General features: G+C 41.5%; 2 long non-coding RNA genes across 2 annotated transcripts; one reads left to right on the top strand and one right to left on the bottom strand.

Annotated features, from left to right (window-relative positions):
• The first annotated feature begins 2,856 nt into the window (after positions 1 to 2,856).
• On the top strand, positions 2,857 to 7,725 carry LOC143009281 (uncharacterized). The gene is made up of 3 exons (XR_012964679.1): positions 2,857 to 3,190; positions 7,063 to 7,248; positions 7,644 to 7,725. It is a non-coding gene; the product is annotated as an uncharacterized LOC143009281 (long non-coding RNA).
• Positions 7,726 to 10,272: 2,547 nt separating this feature from the next.
• On the bottom strand, positions 10,273 to 13,426 carry LOC143009161 (uncharacterized). The gene is made up of 2 exons (XR_012964671.1): positions 13,389 to 13,426; positions 10,273 to 10,754 (listed from the first exon to the last, which is right to left on the bottom strand). It is a non-coding gene; the product is annotated as an uncharacterized LOC143009161 (long non-coding RNA).
• Between the last annotated feature and the right edge of the window lie 1,654 nt (positions 13,427 to 15,080).

Consider the following 15,080-nt stretch of genomic DNA (forward strand, 5'->3'; position numbering starts at 1 on the left):
AATTCCCCAATATGCCCCATATTCACACAAATTGATGCCATTTTTGACTGTATAATGATTCTGAAATTTTAACCTCTCTAGCTTCTTCCTTGTCCGAGATATGGGCTTTTCAAGTTTGCTCTAGTTTCACAATAACCGTGGGTTCAGCTATTTACATATTTTTTTAAGGAATTGGAATTTGGTCAAAATTGTCAAAAGTACTCCAAACCTGCACCAAAGAATCCTGGTGCCATGGGGATGTTGTGTGTGAATTTTGGGCTTTTGTGTGTTTCCTAGGCCAAGATATGGCCTGTCCAGGAAACAACAAATTGGATAAGGGTCCCCCCTTACCTCGTCTGAAAAAATGACCAAAATTTTAATTTTCTTCAAACTCATGCTCATGAATCCCCGTGCCCCCCCAGATAATGTGTGTGGATTTTTAAAGCTCTCTAGCTTCTTCCAAGTCCAATATATGGGCTTTTAAAGGAATTGGAATTCGGGGAAAATTGTCGAAATTACTCCAAACTTGCAACAAAGAATCCTGGTGCCATATGGATGTCGTTTGTGAATTTGGGGCTTTTTGTGTGTTTCCTAGGCCAAGATATGGCCCATCCAAAAAAAGTCAAAATGGATAAGTCCCCCCCTTACCTCCTCTGAAAAAATGACCAAAATTTTAATTTTCTTCAAACTCATGCCGATGAAGTCTCGTGCCTTGCAGAGGCTGTTTGTGGATTTTATAAGCTCTCTAGCTTCTTCCTTGTCCAAGAAAAGGGCTTTTAAAGGAATTGGAATTTGGTCAAAATTGTCAAAATTACTGGAAACTTACACCAAAGAATCCTGGTGCCATGGGGATGTTGTGTGTGAATTTTGTGCTTTTTGTGTGTTTCCTAGGCCAAGTTATGGCCCGTCCAGAAAACATCAAATTGGATAAGGGTCCCCCTTACCTCCTCTGAAAAAATGACCAAAATTTATATTTTCTTCAAACTCATACCAGTAATCCTCGTGCCTCCCAGAGGCTGTGTGTGTGGATTTTTGAGCTCTCTAGCTTCTCTCTTGTCCAAGATATGGGCTTTTAAAGGTATTGGAATTCGGTCAAAATTCTTAAAATTACTCCAAACTTGCATCAAAGAATCCTGGTACCATGGGGATGTTGTGTGTGGATTTTATGCTTTTTCTGTGTTTCCTGGGCCAAGATATGGCCTGTCCAAAAAAAAGTCAAATTGGATAAGGGTCCCCCCTTACCGCCTCTGAAAAAATGACCAAAATTTAAATTTTCTTCAAACTCATGCCAATGAATTTGTGTGCCCCCCAGAGGCTGTGTGTGGATTTTATAAGCTCTCTAGCTTCTTCCAAGTCCAAGATATGGGCTTTTAAAGGAATTGGAATTCGGTCAAAATTGTCAAAATTACTCCAAACTTGCACCAAAGAATCCTGGTGCCATGGGGGTGTTGTGTGTGAATTTTGGGCTTTTTGTGTGTTTCCTAGGCCAAGATATGGCCCGTCCAGAAAACATCAAATTGGATAAGTGTCCCCCTTACCTCCTCTGAAAAAATTACCAAAATCTAAATTTTCTTCAAACTCATACCAGTAATCCTCGTGCCTCCCAGAGGCTGTGTGTGGATTTTTTAAGCTCTCTTGCTTCTTCCTTGTCCAAGATATGGGCTTTTAAAAGAATTGGAATTTGATCAAAATTGCCAAAATTACTTCAAACTTGCACCAAAGAATTTTGGTGCCATGGGGATGTTGTGTGTGAATTTTGGGCATTTTGTGTGTATCCTAGGCCAAGATATGGCCCCTCCAAAAAAAGTCAAACAGGATAAGGGTCCCCCCTTACCTCCTCTGAAAAAATGACCAAAATTAAAATTTTCTTCCAACTCATGCCAATGAATCCTCGTGCCCCCCACAGGCTGTGTGTGCATTATTTAAGCTCTCTAGCTTCTTCCTTGTCCAAGATATGGGCTTTTAAAGGATTTGTCAAAATAACTCAAAACTTGCACCAAAAAATCCTGGTGTCATGGGGATGTTGTGTGTTTCCTAGGCCAAGATAAGGCCCGTCCAGAAAACATCAAATTGGATAAGGGTCCCACCTAACCTCCTCTGAAAAAAAGACCGAAATCTAACTTTTCTTCAAACTCATGCCAATGAATCTTCTTGCCCCCAAGAGGCTGTGTGTGGATTTTTTTAGCTCCTTCCTTGTCTGAAAAAATGACCAAAAATGTAAGTTTTCTTCAAACTCATGCCAATGAGTCCTCGTGCCCCCTAGAGCAGGGGTGTCAAACGCCTGATCAGGCCCGCGAACGGTTTATATCCGGCCCTCGAGATGATTTTGCAATGTACCAAAATGAACTGCAATTTTTCAATGAAAGAAACTGCTGTTCCAAATGTGTCCACTGGATGTCGCAATAGCAATTCTGTTATGCAAGCAAACTGTTTATACCGGGGCTGAGCAAGTAGGCCAAGCAAATACAGCTAGTCCGGAGCTACCTTGTCTTTCTGCCTGCCCTATTACATCTTCTACTTTGAACACTTCGTGCTTTGGCACCATTATTGCCTACAAAAAGAGAGAAGGTGAATGAATTGTTGGCGGGTCTAAAGAAACAGCAGTCTGTGTTTACTCATAGCCGAGAAATCAGTGATGCTGCAGTATAAGGCAGCTACCTTATTGCTAATGAAATTGCAGTGGCTTCAAAACCATTTAGTGAGGGTGAATTTGTGAAAACATGCATGCTGAAGGCTGCGGAGATTGTGTGCCCTGAAAAGCGCCAGGCTTTCGCAAATATCAGCCTGACAAGAAACACAGTTGCAGACAGGATTTCTGATCTATCGGCGGATTTGGACAGTCAATTGAAGCGCAAAGTAAAGTCATTTATTGCGTTTTCAGTTGCAATTGATGAAGCACGGACATTACAGATGTTGCGCAACTGGCCATATTCATCCGCGGGGTTGTTCACACTTTGACCGTCACCGAGAAGTTCGTAGAGTTGGTGCCAATGATGGATACCACAACAGCAGCTGATATTTTCACCGCACTCGTCGGCGCACTGGACAGGGTCGGAGTGGACCGGTCCCGCGCTGTCAGCCTGGCTACAGATGCTGCGCCCTCAATGAGCGGAAAATAGCAGGTGTTGTGACAAAGTTGTCACGCACTATTATGACAGCATATGTGCGTTCAAGTTGAAGCTGTCATTGTGGGAGACGCAACTCGCAGGAGGTGAGTGATGCAGCTCACTTTCCTTTCTGAAAGATATGTGCGCGACTCAACATGTCGCAGACATGAAGCGGTTCAAAGATAAAATAACGGGACTATTGCGGGAGTTTGTGCAACGCTTTCAGATTTTTGTTGAACTGGAGAAAGATTTCAAAGTTTTTTGCTCGCCATTCACAGTGAATGCCTCTGATCTGCCCGTCAACATCCAACTTGAAATAATAGACTTGCAGTGTTACTCAGATTTGAAGGGTAAATTTGCTGCAGCTGGCTTGGACACATTTTATCAGTATCTCTTGCCAGGTTACCCCAAGTTGACAGCCCTTGCTGCAAAAATGTTGAGCATGTTTGGAACCACATATCTTTGTGAGCAAGTTTTCTCTCTGTAATGAGCATCAATAAAACAGCTGCGCTCAAGGCTCACGCACAAACACTTAAGTGACATCCTGAAATTGGCTGCCGCTCAGGATTTGACGCCTGATATTGATGCACTTGTGAAAGCTAAAAGATGGCAAGTTTCAGGAGTAAATTAAACAATGGGTAACGCCACTTAAACTGCCGCATGAGACAATGCATCTGATATAGTTCTGTGAAAATGATTGTCTTCTGTGTAAATTTAAAGAAAGTGAAGTGTGGGATTTACTGTAATAATGTCAGTCACTTCAGTTCATATGTTTGGTTTGTTAAAAGTGTTCATGCATTGCTATTTATTTTTTTATCATTAAATACACTGTAACAAATTGTCCTGTAAATTTACAGTTCTCATACTGTCATCAACATAACAGTATGTTACCGTAATACTGAAATCTACTGAATTACAGTAGATTTCAGTATTACTCACAGTGCCGTATTTTATTGAGTTAACGGTAGAATACTGTCAGCAGGGATGACGGTACTTTACCGTTTTTTGTACAGTTAGTGTAAACTAACAGTAAAGGGTTGTATATTATTACAATTAACAGTACCTGCAGTACCCGTGTCAAGTTCACTAAATTTCAGCAATAAATTATTCTATGGAAAATAAGAGACTTAGAAAATGTAAAATATAGGATTAGCCAACATTTATTAGAAAAAAGGCAACACAAATATTTGTGGTTGAGGATATACATTTTAGACCACAGGTACATCAAACTCATCACAAAAAAAATTAAAAAGAGGTGTCACACAAAGGGAGCCCTACGATTTGATCGCATGGGGAAAAATGTACCTATTTGAAGTACACATGAACAATTACCAACAAAAAAGGAGAATACCCTTTACAAAATGTGACTCAAAAGTTTTAGTTTATCTCAGCATTTCAAAACAAGTTGTTTTAAATTAACTTAAACAGGTCTCTTACAACATCAAGAGTGGAGACATGGGGATTGATTGTGAGAGACTTCTTCTGGACGACTCAGTTTCAGTCTTCTTGGAGATGATCTTGCCTCGGCTGGACTTTGTCCCCCCTTATGGATTAATTACAATGAAGTGCCTGTAAAACTCAGTAGACTGAAATTAGAAGTTGGATAAAAAAAAATCTGCAAATATATGAAATGGTCAGAGAGAGAGAGGACATCAACAACACTGGACGAGCCCTACCTTTTAATGAATTTAAGAGTACAGGTGGCCCTTTCCTGGTACTGTAGGTTGAAGTATAGTACAGGGAAAACAGAGCAGCAAGCCCTATCACAAAGGCTGGTTGAATTCCCTCACATATTACGTGACCCTCAAGGCTGATCATATGGCGTCCAACAGTCACATGCTCTGAACTTTTTGTGTGTTTCCTAGGCCAAGATATGGCCTGTCCAGAAAACATCAAATTGGAAAAGGGTCCTCTGAAAAAATGACCAAAAGTTTCATTTTCTTCAAACTCATGCCAATCAATCCTCGTGCCCCCCAGAGGCTGTGTGTGAATTTTTTTTAGCTCTCCAGCTTTTTCCTTTTCCAACTTATGGGCTTTTAAAGGAATTGGAATTTGGTCAAAATTTGGTCGGAATACTGTTGCCATGGGGATGTTGTGTGTGAATTTTGGGCTTTTTGTGTGTTTCCTAGGCCAAGATATGGCCCGTCCAAAAACAAAAATCAAATTGGATAAGGGTCCCCCCTTACCTCCTCTGAAAAAATGACCAAAATTTTAATTTTCTTCAAACTCATGCCAATGAATTCTTGTGTCCCCCAGAGGCTGTGTGTGGATTTTTTAAGCTCTCTAACTTCTTCCAAGTCCAAGATATGGGCATTTAAAGGAATTGGAATTTGGTCAAAATTGTCAAAATTACTCCAAACTTGCACCAAAGAATCCTGGTGCCATGGGGCTTTTTGTGTGTTTCCTAGGCCAAGATATGGCCCGTCCAGATAACGTCAAATTAGATAAGGGTCCCCCCTTTTCCCCTCTGAAAAATTGACCAAAATTTAAATATTCTTCAAACTCATGCAAATAAATCCTCGTGCACCCGAGAGGCTGTGTGTGGATTTTTTAAGCTCTCAAGCTTCTTCCTTGTCCAAGATATGGGCTTTAAAGGAATTTGTATTTGGTCAAAATTGTCAAAATTACTCCAAACTAGCACCAAAGAATCCTGGTGCCATTGGAATGTTGTGTTTGAATTTTGGGCTTTTTGTGTGTTTCCTAGACCAAAATATGGCCCGAATAGAAAACGTCAAATTGGATAAGGGTCCCCCCTTACCTCCTCTGAAAAATTGACCAAAGTTGAAATATTCTTCAAACTCATGCCAATACATTTTTGTGCACCAGAGAGGCTGTGTGTGGACTTTTTAGGCTCTCTAGCTTCTTCCTTGCCCGAGATATGGGTTTTCAAAGGAATTGGAATTTGGTCAAAATTGTCAAAATTACTTTTAAACTTGCACATAAGAATCCTGGTGCCATGGGAATGTTGTGTGTGAATTTTGGGCTTTTTGTGTGTTTCCTAGACCAAGATATGGCCCGCCCAGAAACAAAAATCAAATTGGATAAGGGTCCCCCCTTACCTCCTCTGAAAAAATGACCAAAATTTATATTTTCTTCAAACTCATGCCAATGAATCCCTATGCCCCCGAGAGGCTGTGTGTGGATTTTTTTAAGCTCTCCAGCTTCTTCCTTGTCCAAGATATGGGCATTTACAGAAATTGGAATTTGGTCAAAATTGTCAAAATTACTCCAAACTTGCACCAAAGAATCGTAGTGCCATGGGAATGTTTTGTGTGAATTTTGGGCTTTTTGTGTGTTTCCTAGGCCATATGGCCAGTCCAGAAAACGTCAAATTGGATAAGGGTCCCCCCTTACCTCCTCTCCAAAAAATCACCAAAATTTAAATTTTCAACAAACTCATGCAAATGAATCCTCGTGCCCCCCAGAGGCTGTGTGTGGATTTTTTAAGCTCTCTAGCTTCTTCCTTGTCCAAGTAATGGGCTTTTAAAAGAATTGGAATTTGGTCAAAATTGTCAAAATTACTTCAGACGGTTGCTGTCTTAAATGTGTGTTGTACAGTCCTCTTAATACCTTTGATACAATACAGCATAGAGATGAAAGTTACTTTGACCGCTGACCAAGTCCTCCCCCTTGTGGTGAGAAACTAATTTGCATATAAGACGTTATTCATGTGTTAGTAAGAAATATGAAAAAACATCCATTCAAAAGGAATTTTTAAATGGATTTTTGTAGTCTATATACAAAAATAAAAAGATAAATAATATTCCATACAGATGTTGTTCATGTGACACTAAATTGATGCAGGTTTTATTTATTTATAATCAAACTTCTATCAGTTGGTCCCAAAGTATTGTGTATACTATTATCAATAGTTTAAAGATGAATTATGATGGATTGTCATTTCACATCCTTGTTGTACAACTGTTGCGATTTATGGGACTTTTTAATGAATACTTTATTTGTATTACAAACATAGGGAGCGAGCTGAGGGATGCAAACCAAAGAAGGGGGAGGGACCATCTAAATATTTACATTCACACGGCGGATTGTAGAAAAGCAATGAAGCTCTGGTAACTCTTCCTGAACCTGCCGTGGAGGAGTACTTTAATCTCTCCATCTTCCTGTTTCTTCGTTATGCATCGGGTCTTTACCTTCATGTGAGGTGAGTATGTGTGACTGTTTGTCTACGTGTGTGTGAGTGTGTGTTGTTTTAAATGTTTCCACATCAGATTTCTGGATGTTTGCCGCATTTATCCAGCTTTGGTATTTCCAAGTGAATTCATCGCTCGATCCTAAGTGGAGCTGAAGTCCAATCTCCATGGTAACGCTTCGTGTTTAGGTCTGTGTGTGTGGGACGTCAATCTGATGTAATGAACATTAGAGTTTTGTAGAGTCACTGTGTTCTGACTGGGTCCATTATCATGACGTCATCTTCTAACAAAGCACTGGGCAGCATGTGGGGATGCCTGAAGAGGAAGAAGGAGATGAGGTAGAATGAAGGAACATTATGTTGAACTAATTTTTCTATCTTTTATTCTTGTGTTTCTCTGTTATCAGGATGCTTCACAGAGCGCCTAGCAGCAAGCCACGCCCACAAGGAAGAGGGAGGACTGGGAGCACTTTTGTTCGTTTAGGAAAGAATTCATTCGTTCAATAAATTAGTAAAATGCAACTTTATATGTAATGTTGTTATGTTGTATGGGCTTATTCAGCTATGGTAGGCATGGTGTGTGACCCATGTCCTGTTTTCTTGTTTTCTTTTTGTCTTTGTTTACTGTAACTTACCTCAAAAAGAGCTAGAAACAGGGACTTAGCAGCTGGTCCTCCATATAAAAACTATATAGACCACAGGCCATGTATTATGTTTTGTGCCCTTCAGTGAAGGTATTTTGTTTGGATTAAGGCAATAGATGCCTCCCTATATTACCACAGATTAACTGTTCCTGTTGCCATATCTCTTTAAATGAAACTGCAGAACACAAAGATATCCAAAAAAGAATGGGGAGAAGATCACATCAAATTAAATCTATTGCCTAAAGACTGGGAGTAACTTTACCGGGATTTTTGTGCAGTTAGTGTGAAGGTTGGGACTTGAACTCACAACCCCTTGTGATCACCAAACATCAGCTTTACTCCCTGAGCTAAGGAGGATTGAGTTTCATTGATCCTTCTTTGGTCCTTATGCTTGTTGCCTACAGGTGGCAACTTTCAACTTGATATGTGAATTGCATCAACAAAGAAACCTTAACTGAGCAAGTAGCTCTGTAGCTCAATGAGTTAAGCTTCAGCCTCATGACCACCAGGTTATGAGTTCAAATCCTGTCTCTGCTCACAGTTTCTTTTCAAAATGCTGCTCCAAATCAAAGAGAGAAAAGCCCACAGAGTGCGTGCGTTGGTATACACATCTGTGGCGCGCATGGTTAGTGCAGTACTGTTGACTATCATGGTGATGTTTCCGGTCCCCGGTTCAATTCTGGCTGAAGCAGGTTGTTCTCAGAGCAGTGTAGTAAAAGTGTTATGATACAGAGCGCCATAAACAGCAGGACTCTTATTATGATTTTAAATCAAAATGTACCCCCTCTAGCACGCGTGCGCCCCCTCCTGAACGCACACGCACTTGGAGGGGGTACAGGTGCCTGGGCATTGACTCGATGCAAACTGTCAACTGCTCCAGGTGGAGAGTTGCTGCAACTCCCGTGAGGGAGTTACATCCCGTGAAGGGACTGACGCTTGAAGCGTGGCTTGGAGTTGAACCGGCACTGCGATGTGCCAATTCCCAAGGCACGCCGCGTCCTCAACGGACTGAGCCACTGCCACGCCCAAGATGAAGTGAGGCCAGAGTGAGACTGATCAGTGAGATCAATCAAGTGGATACAAAGACAAAGCTACTCTTAACTTGGCAAAGGAAAGAACTAGAGCTAGAGCTCTAGAATTTCAAACACATCATCTAGATGGCATCAGGATAAATTGATGCAAGTTTGGGGAAATGTTAGCCTTCTAAGACCTTGTGTCCTCATATATGGACATTATACTTAATCCACCCTACACCTTATACACCATTTGGTTTAACTTCAACCTGTTGTCCTTATGTCTAAACATTTTCCACAGTCATTAGTGGTCTAAAGATCACTTTGGGTCCATAAATCCAAAACAGCAAGGATAAATTATAAATGCATGCAAAATAAATCCAGTGCAGCTCTCAGGAGGTTCATTTTTTACTCAAATTCTCACAAAATGTCAGTGTAACCATGGACCATATTGGTCATTTCTGTGAAAAGCCCATGACTTGGCCTCAGTGAGGTGTGTTGCCATGTTTAAAACCGCCCTCTGGGACCTAGTTACTTGTCTCTGGAAAAACTGTTAGTAAAAATACAAGATTGATGAACTGATTGATGCATGATGGTGGATAGTGATTAAACCTTTAACCAGTTATGAAATCACAAAGACAAAGTCATGTAACAAATCAGAATCAGAATTGCTTTATTTGCCAATGAAGTTTACACTTAAGAGGAATTTGCTGTGGTTCTAGGTGCAAACGTATAACATATAGAAAAGACAACAAGAAACAAAATATAAAACAACATAAAACAACATGTACAAACAGCAGCTCGGCGAATACTTAAATTAAAAACACACTAAATTAAATAAGTCAACTAAATGAATGCTGATGAATAAAGTGTTAAAAGACGTGAAGGGGATTATTGTAATAAATTAACTTAAGAATACTGTTAAATAAAGTGAATGTGCAGGGCTTTATTATGAGTCAGTGGAAGACCCGGGCCTTGTTGATAAGGCCCACTGCAGAGGGGAAGAAACTCGATTTGTGGCGTGAGGTTTTGGTCATGATGGACCTCAGCCTCCTGCCAGAGGGGAAGCTTAAAAACAGTTTGCGTCCAGGGTGGGAGGGGTCGGCCAGAATCTTGCCTGCCCGCTTCAGGGTCCGGGAGGCGTACAGGTCCTAGAGGGACGGCACGTTGCAGCCGATCACCTTCTCCAACAGCGTATGATACGCTGCAGCCGGCCCTTGTCCTTGGCAGTGGCTGCAGCGAACCAGACGGGGATGGAGGAGGTGAGGATGGACTCAATGATGGCAGAGTAGAAGCGTACCATCAATGTCTTTGGCAGGCTGAACTTCTTCAGCTGCCGCAGGAAGAACATCCTTTGCTGGGCTTTTTTGCTGAGGGAGCTGATGTTGAGCTCCCACTTGAGGTCCTGGGAGATGATGGCTCCCAGGAAACGAAAGGACTCCGCAGTGGAGCTCCAGATTGTTCTGCCAGCACCAATTCACCAGACGGTCAATCTCCTGCCTGTAGGCGGACTCGTCCCCATCAGAGATGAGTCCAATGAGGGTGGTGTCGTCCGTGAACTTCAGGAGCTGGACTGATTGATGACTGGAGGTGCAGTTGTGTGTATACAAGGAGAAGAGTAGAGGGGAAAGAACGCAGCCTTGAGGGGAACCGGTGCTGATGGAGCGTGAAGCAGAGACGTGTTTCCCCAGCTTCACGTGCTGCTTCCTGTCAGTCAGGAAGTCTGTGATCCACCTGCAGGTGGAGTCGGGCACGTGGAGCTGGGAGAGCTTGTCCTGCAGCAGTGAGGGGATGATGGTGTTAAAGCAGAGCCGAAGTCAACAAACAGGATCCTGGCGTAGGTTCCTGCAGAGTCCAGGTGCTGGAGGGTGAACAGATACAGATACAAAACAGATACACACCGCAACCGGAAGCTGAAAGTTATTGAACACAGGAATGTCTGGTCATGGTGCTAAGTGTTGACCTGTTTGTGCTCCAGTTCAACCATGAAGCCACATTCCAAGGAGCAGCCGGCTTTAATTTGGGACATTTATAAGCTCCTATCTTGGTCAATTTAAGAACTAGAGCTCTAAAATGTTCAAACGCAGCATCTGCATGAGACAAGGATCATTTTCTGCAAGTTTGGGGCAAATTTAATTTTTGGTCCGATTTTCCAAAACGACAGACCAAATCGTTTGTTTTTTAAAAAGCCCATATCTTGGTCAATTTAAGAGCTAGAGCTCTAAAATGTTCAAACGCAGCATCTACAGGACACGAGGATCATTCAATTACATTTTTGGTCAAATTTCCAGTGTAACCATGGACCAAATCGTTCGATTGTGTGAAAAGCCCATATCTTGGACAAGGAAAGAGCTAGAGCAGGGGTGTCAAACTCAGTGAACAGTCCTCAAAGTCTTTGTGTCACTCCCCTCCCCAACAGCAAACGAGCAGACTGTCCCAGTAACTCAGCTCAGCTGTGCTCTGGTGGCCTGCTGTTGTAGACACACAGCTGGTCCTTGTAGGCAGGAGAATCTAAAGAGTCTCAGAAGAGTCTACTGCCTACAAGGACCTGCAGCAGCAGTTGTGCCAGACTTTCACGAAGTCATGAATCGGAAGCATGAGCGTCTGGTACAACTGGACAGACTCTGTGGAGTCTACTGGCTACAAGGGCCTGCTGTGCACTACTACAGTCCAGCTGCTCAACTCAGAATAAATACAAATTATTTCATTTAAGTTTCCGAATAAACACATCCTCAACTTGTACTCCTTGTGATCAGCAACTTGTTTCTCTTATCTGTTTTCTGAAGAGCTGCTGAGAATGCAGTATTCCATTTTAACCACAAGAGGGCGACATATGCATATTCAACTTCAAAGTTGACGTGGTTACAATCGATATCATAATAACTATATATACATTAAAGAATCAATATTTACAATATTGACTGATATTATTATTATTAATTATAGTTATTATTTCTTATCCACACATCATTCAACGCTAATGAAATCTGAATAGAGGGTCGATCAATTCTGTGCCAGAAGCACACACAGGGTGGCCAGACGTCCGGCTTTAGGCCGGACAGTCCGGCTTTTCAATGCCCTGTCCGGCGTCCGAGCCGGACGCGTATTTGTCCTCCTTTTTTAGGCACTACCCACACAGCAAAAAGACTCCACGGATTCGCCGCGGAGGTATCGCGGCTTCCGAAGCGGACACGCGAAACGGACCCGTATCGGCGTCCACTTGCCCGCAATGTCGGATCCGCTGATTGGCTAAGAGCGCTGTCAGTTAAATATCATCTATATCATTGGTTAAAAACGTAAACAAGGCTCCGCAAGTGTGTGTCAATTTCACTTATTACTGCACAGAGGTGTACAAGAAGCTCATTGGAAACAAAAAAAAAACTCTTGGGTTGCAGCCAGGAAAGAACAGAAGTATTGCAGATAGACAATCAACTATTTTGGTGAGTACACTAGTCTTATGATTTCACTGAGGGGCTACATGAAATATTCATATTTATTGGGTTGAAAACAATACAGATTTTTGAAGGTTGATAACAGTATTCTTGCTATGTTGTTATTTGTTTCAGTCCCTGCAGGATATAAACAGGCCGAGGGGCAGTGGGGGCTTGGAAGCCATGATGACAGAGGTGCTGTTGTCTCCTGAGCTGCTACATGTGAAGAGACCTATATACTGACACACACACAAACAAACACACACACACACACACACACACACACACACATACAGATGAAGACACTGAAGACCCCAAATGACTGAAGCACTTTAGAAATGCTATACTTTTTGAGCAGTTGAATGTAAATGTTTTCTTTACAATCTCCTTTGTTGTTAACAAAAAAGGGTATTTATGCTTTTCAAAAAAGTTCAGTCCAGTTGAGTGAGTCCACACATGTTATGTTTTGTGGCACAAAAGATTCATCTCAGTGGTCAGTTTTTGAACACCAAAATGTATTGAACAAATTGAAGTACTGTGAACAAACTTTTTGACTCTTCATTAATATTTTTTCCTATTCAGCTACACAAACATCTTCAAACCACACAAAATGGTATTGTAAATGAGAGTATACCAGAGTCCTATGTACACCATGGTAATTTATTGATATGCCGCATAATGTCCTCCTTTTTGGTGTTATGGAAATGGTCACCCTAAGCACACACGGACCTAAATCTGAACTATTCCCAGTGGTTTGGACTTCTTACACTCGACTTGAATCCAGTGATGAATTGACCTGAAAAGACTTCACACAATGTTTGACAAACGCAAACTCAACGTCCAAAATCTGTTGGTGAAACAGTTAATACAAAACACGAGCACACATTGCGTACACTGCTAGCCACCATTAACACCAAACTTCCTAAGTTAACTCTTCTTCTGACTCAACTGCAGTGGTATCAAGTAGTGAACATGGCGCTGCATGTTGTGAGCACATATCTGTACTTATAAGCACAATACCGACCTGATAACAGAGAAATAACGAGACGACAATAGTAACATACCGTTTCTCTCCTTCGCTTATTTCACCTGCTGCTCTCCTGGTCTGAAATGGTGACAGCGCCCCTACCGGTGAAATCAGGAATTGTCTTTTAACCAATACGAACTCAATTCAATAAACAGGCTGAAATATGGTTCCTAAAAAAGTAAAACACGTAGTGTACATCAATGTTTGTGGAGGTGCAGGGAGGAGGTGCATTGAGGTGATCTAGTTTGTCTCCCTGACCTTACTGGAGGACACTCAGACAGTTCAAGCGGGATAGACTATTGCAAACCGTGACATGCAGGAGACACTTGTGGTTGTATTAAAAGAGTTCTAGAGCTCCAGCTGGTCTAACTGGAGATTTGAGAGATGTCAGGCCTCGAACTCACAACCGCATATAAGAGACACTCACAACTGTGATGATACTCACCAGTTGATGACTTTATCTCTGTTGTTGTGTTCTTTGCTGTTGTGTTTGATGATTTTAAAGTCATTGGTAAATTGGTGCCACCCGGTGGCTACCCGGGGGAAAGCAGGCAAGGGATGAAACGTTCAACAATGAACATTGTAGCAAAATGTTTAATTCATTCAAACAAAGATACACTCTTTCAGCATTTTGTGTACAACATAACAAGTGAAATCATTTTTTTTATGTACACAACAGATACAAAAGCTATATTAAATTGAATGAAAAGTTACATTCATAGGATTGCAAAAGTGAAAAGCAAGACTTTAAATATAGCGTTTATTACAAATGGTCTTAACTGAATACCTTTTTTTTCATTTTGAACTAGATTCCAATGTTTTTCTATGAAACAATGAACCATGTCTTACTCTGTCCATGTATAACGTTTAGAACAGAAGACATTCTCCCCGCAGACATCATACAGTGCAGTCGGTGTCATGTTTCAGAGCAAAATGCAGACAAAATGTAAACATGGATGGAAATAAATCAATAAAACCTCAAAAATGCTTTTCTTCTCTCCCTCCACCGCTGCGCTCTTCTCCGCAAGGTTCTGCCCCCAAAAGAAATTCACAGTCAGAGTGAAAACACTGTGTACAGGCGGTGCACCAGCATGTGAGCGTGGCATTTTAAGGTTCAAATTAAGTGAAGCAGATGTTGAAAATCTGAAAAATGATCTGCCTTAAAATTGACAGCACATCATTCCTTGTCTGTTGTTTGCGGTTTACAGAATGGCCACAAGGGGGAACCAAAGCCTCAATAAAAGACAACTCGACACAATGAGCCAAGTGCGAACTGAGCCAGGAGTATTTTCACGACACAAACTTGGTAAAAAGGGAGAGGGAAATATTAAATTATGTAATACTAACACATAAAAACTAATACTAATATTGTTTCAGTCGGCGTAGTTCTCCCTCAGGCAGCCCGATATGGAACGAGCTTCCGGCTAAGAGGACAAGGTGCCGTTTTACAGTGTTTAGAAGAAAGTGATGAAGCCACCCATGACCCTGGATGAAGCCATTTTGCTGTGTATCCAATACACTGCTTATTGTTTCTTCAGACATGGAAATAGATTTGTGTATGTTGCCAACATGTAACACTGATTAAATCAACCCAGAATGATAATTCTCTCTGTAGGAGCCATTTTGCTATTTATCACAAGTTATTCTAATCATTGTCTTTATTTCCATTTTCTGAGAATTTGTGCCCTCTACAGGTCAAAAGGCCATGAAATAGGAAAGTGACCAGTAG

This window comes from Genypterus blacodes, unplaced genomic scaffold (assembly GCF_046128005.1).
Source record: "Genypterus blacodes isolate CSIRO-AG114 ecotype Tasmania unplaced genomic scaffold, CSIRO-AGI_Gbla_v1 ptg000111l_1, whole genome shotgun sequence".
NCBI lineage: Eukaryota > Metazoa > Chordata > Actinopteri > Ophidiiformes > Ophidiidae > Genypterus > Genypterus blacodes.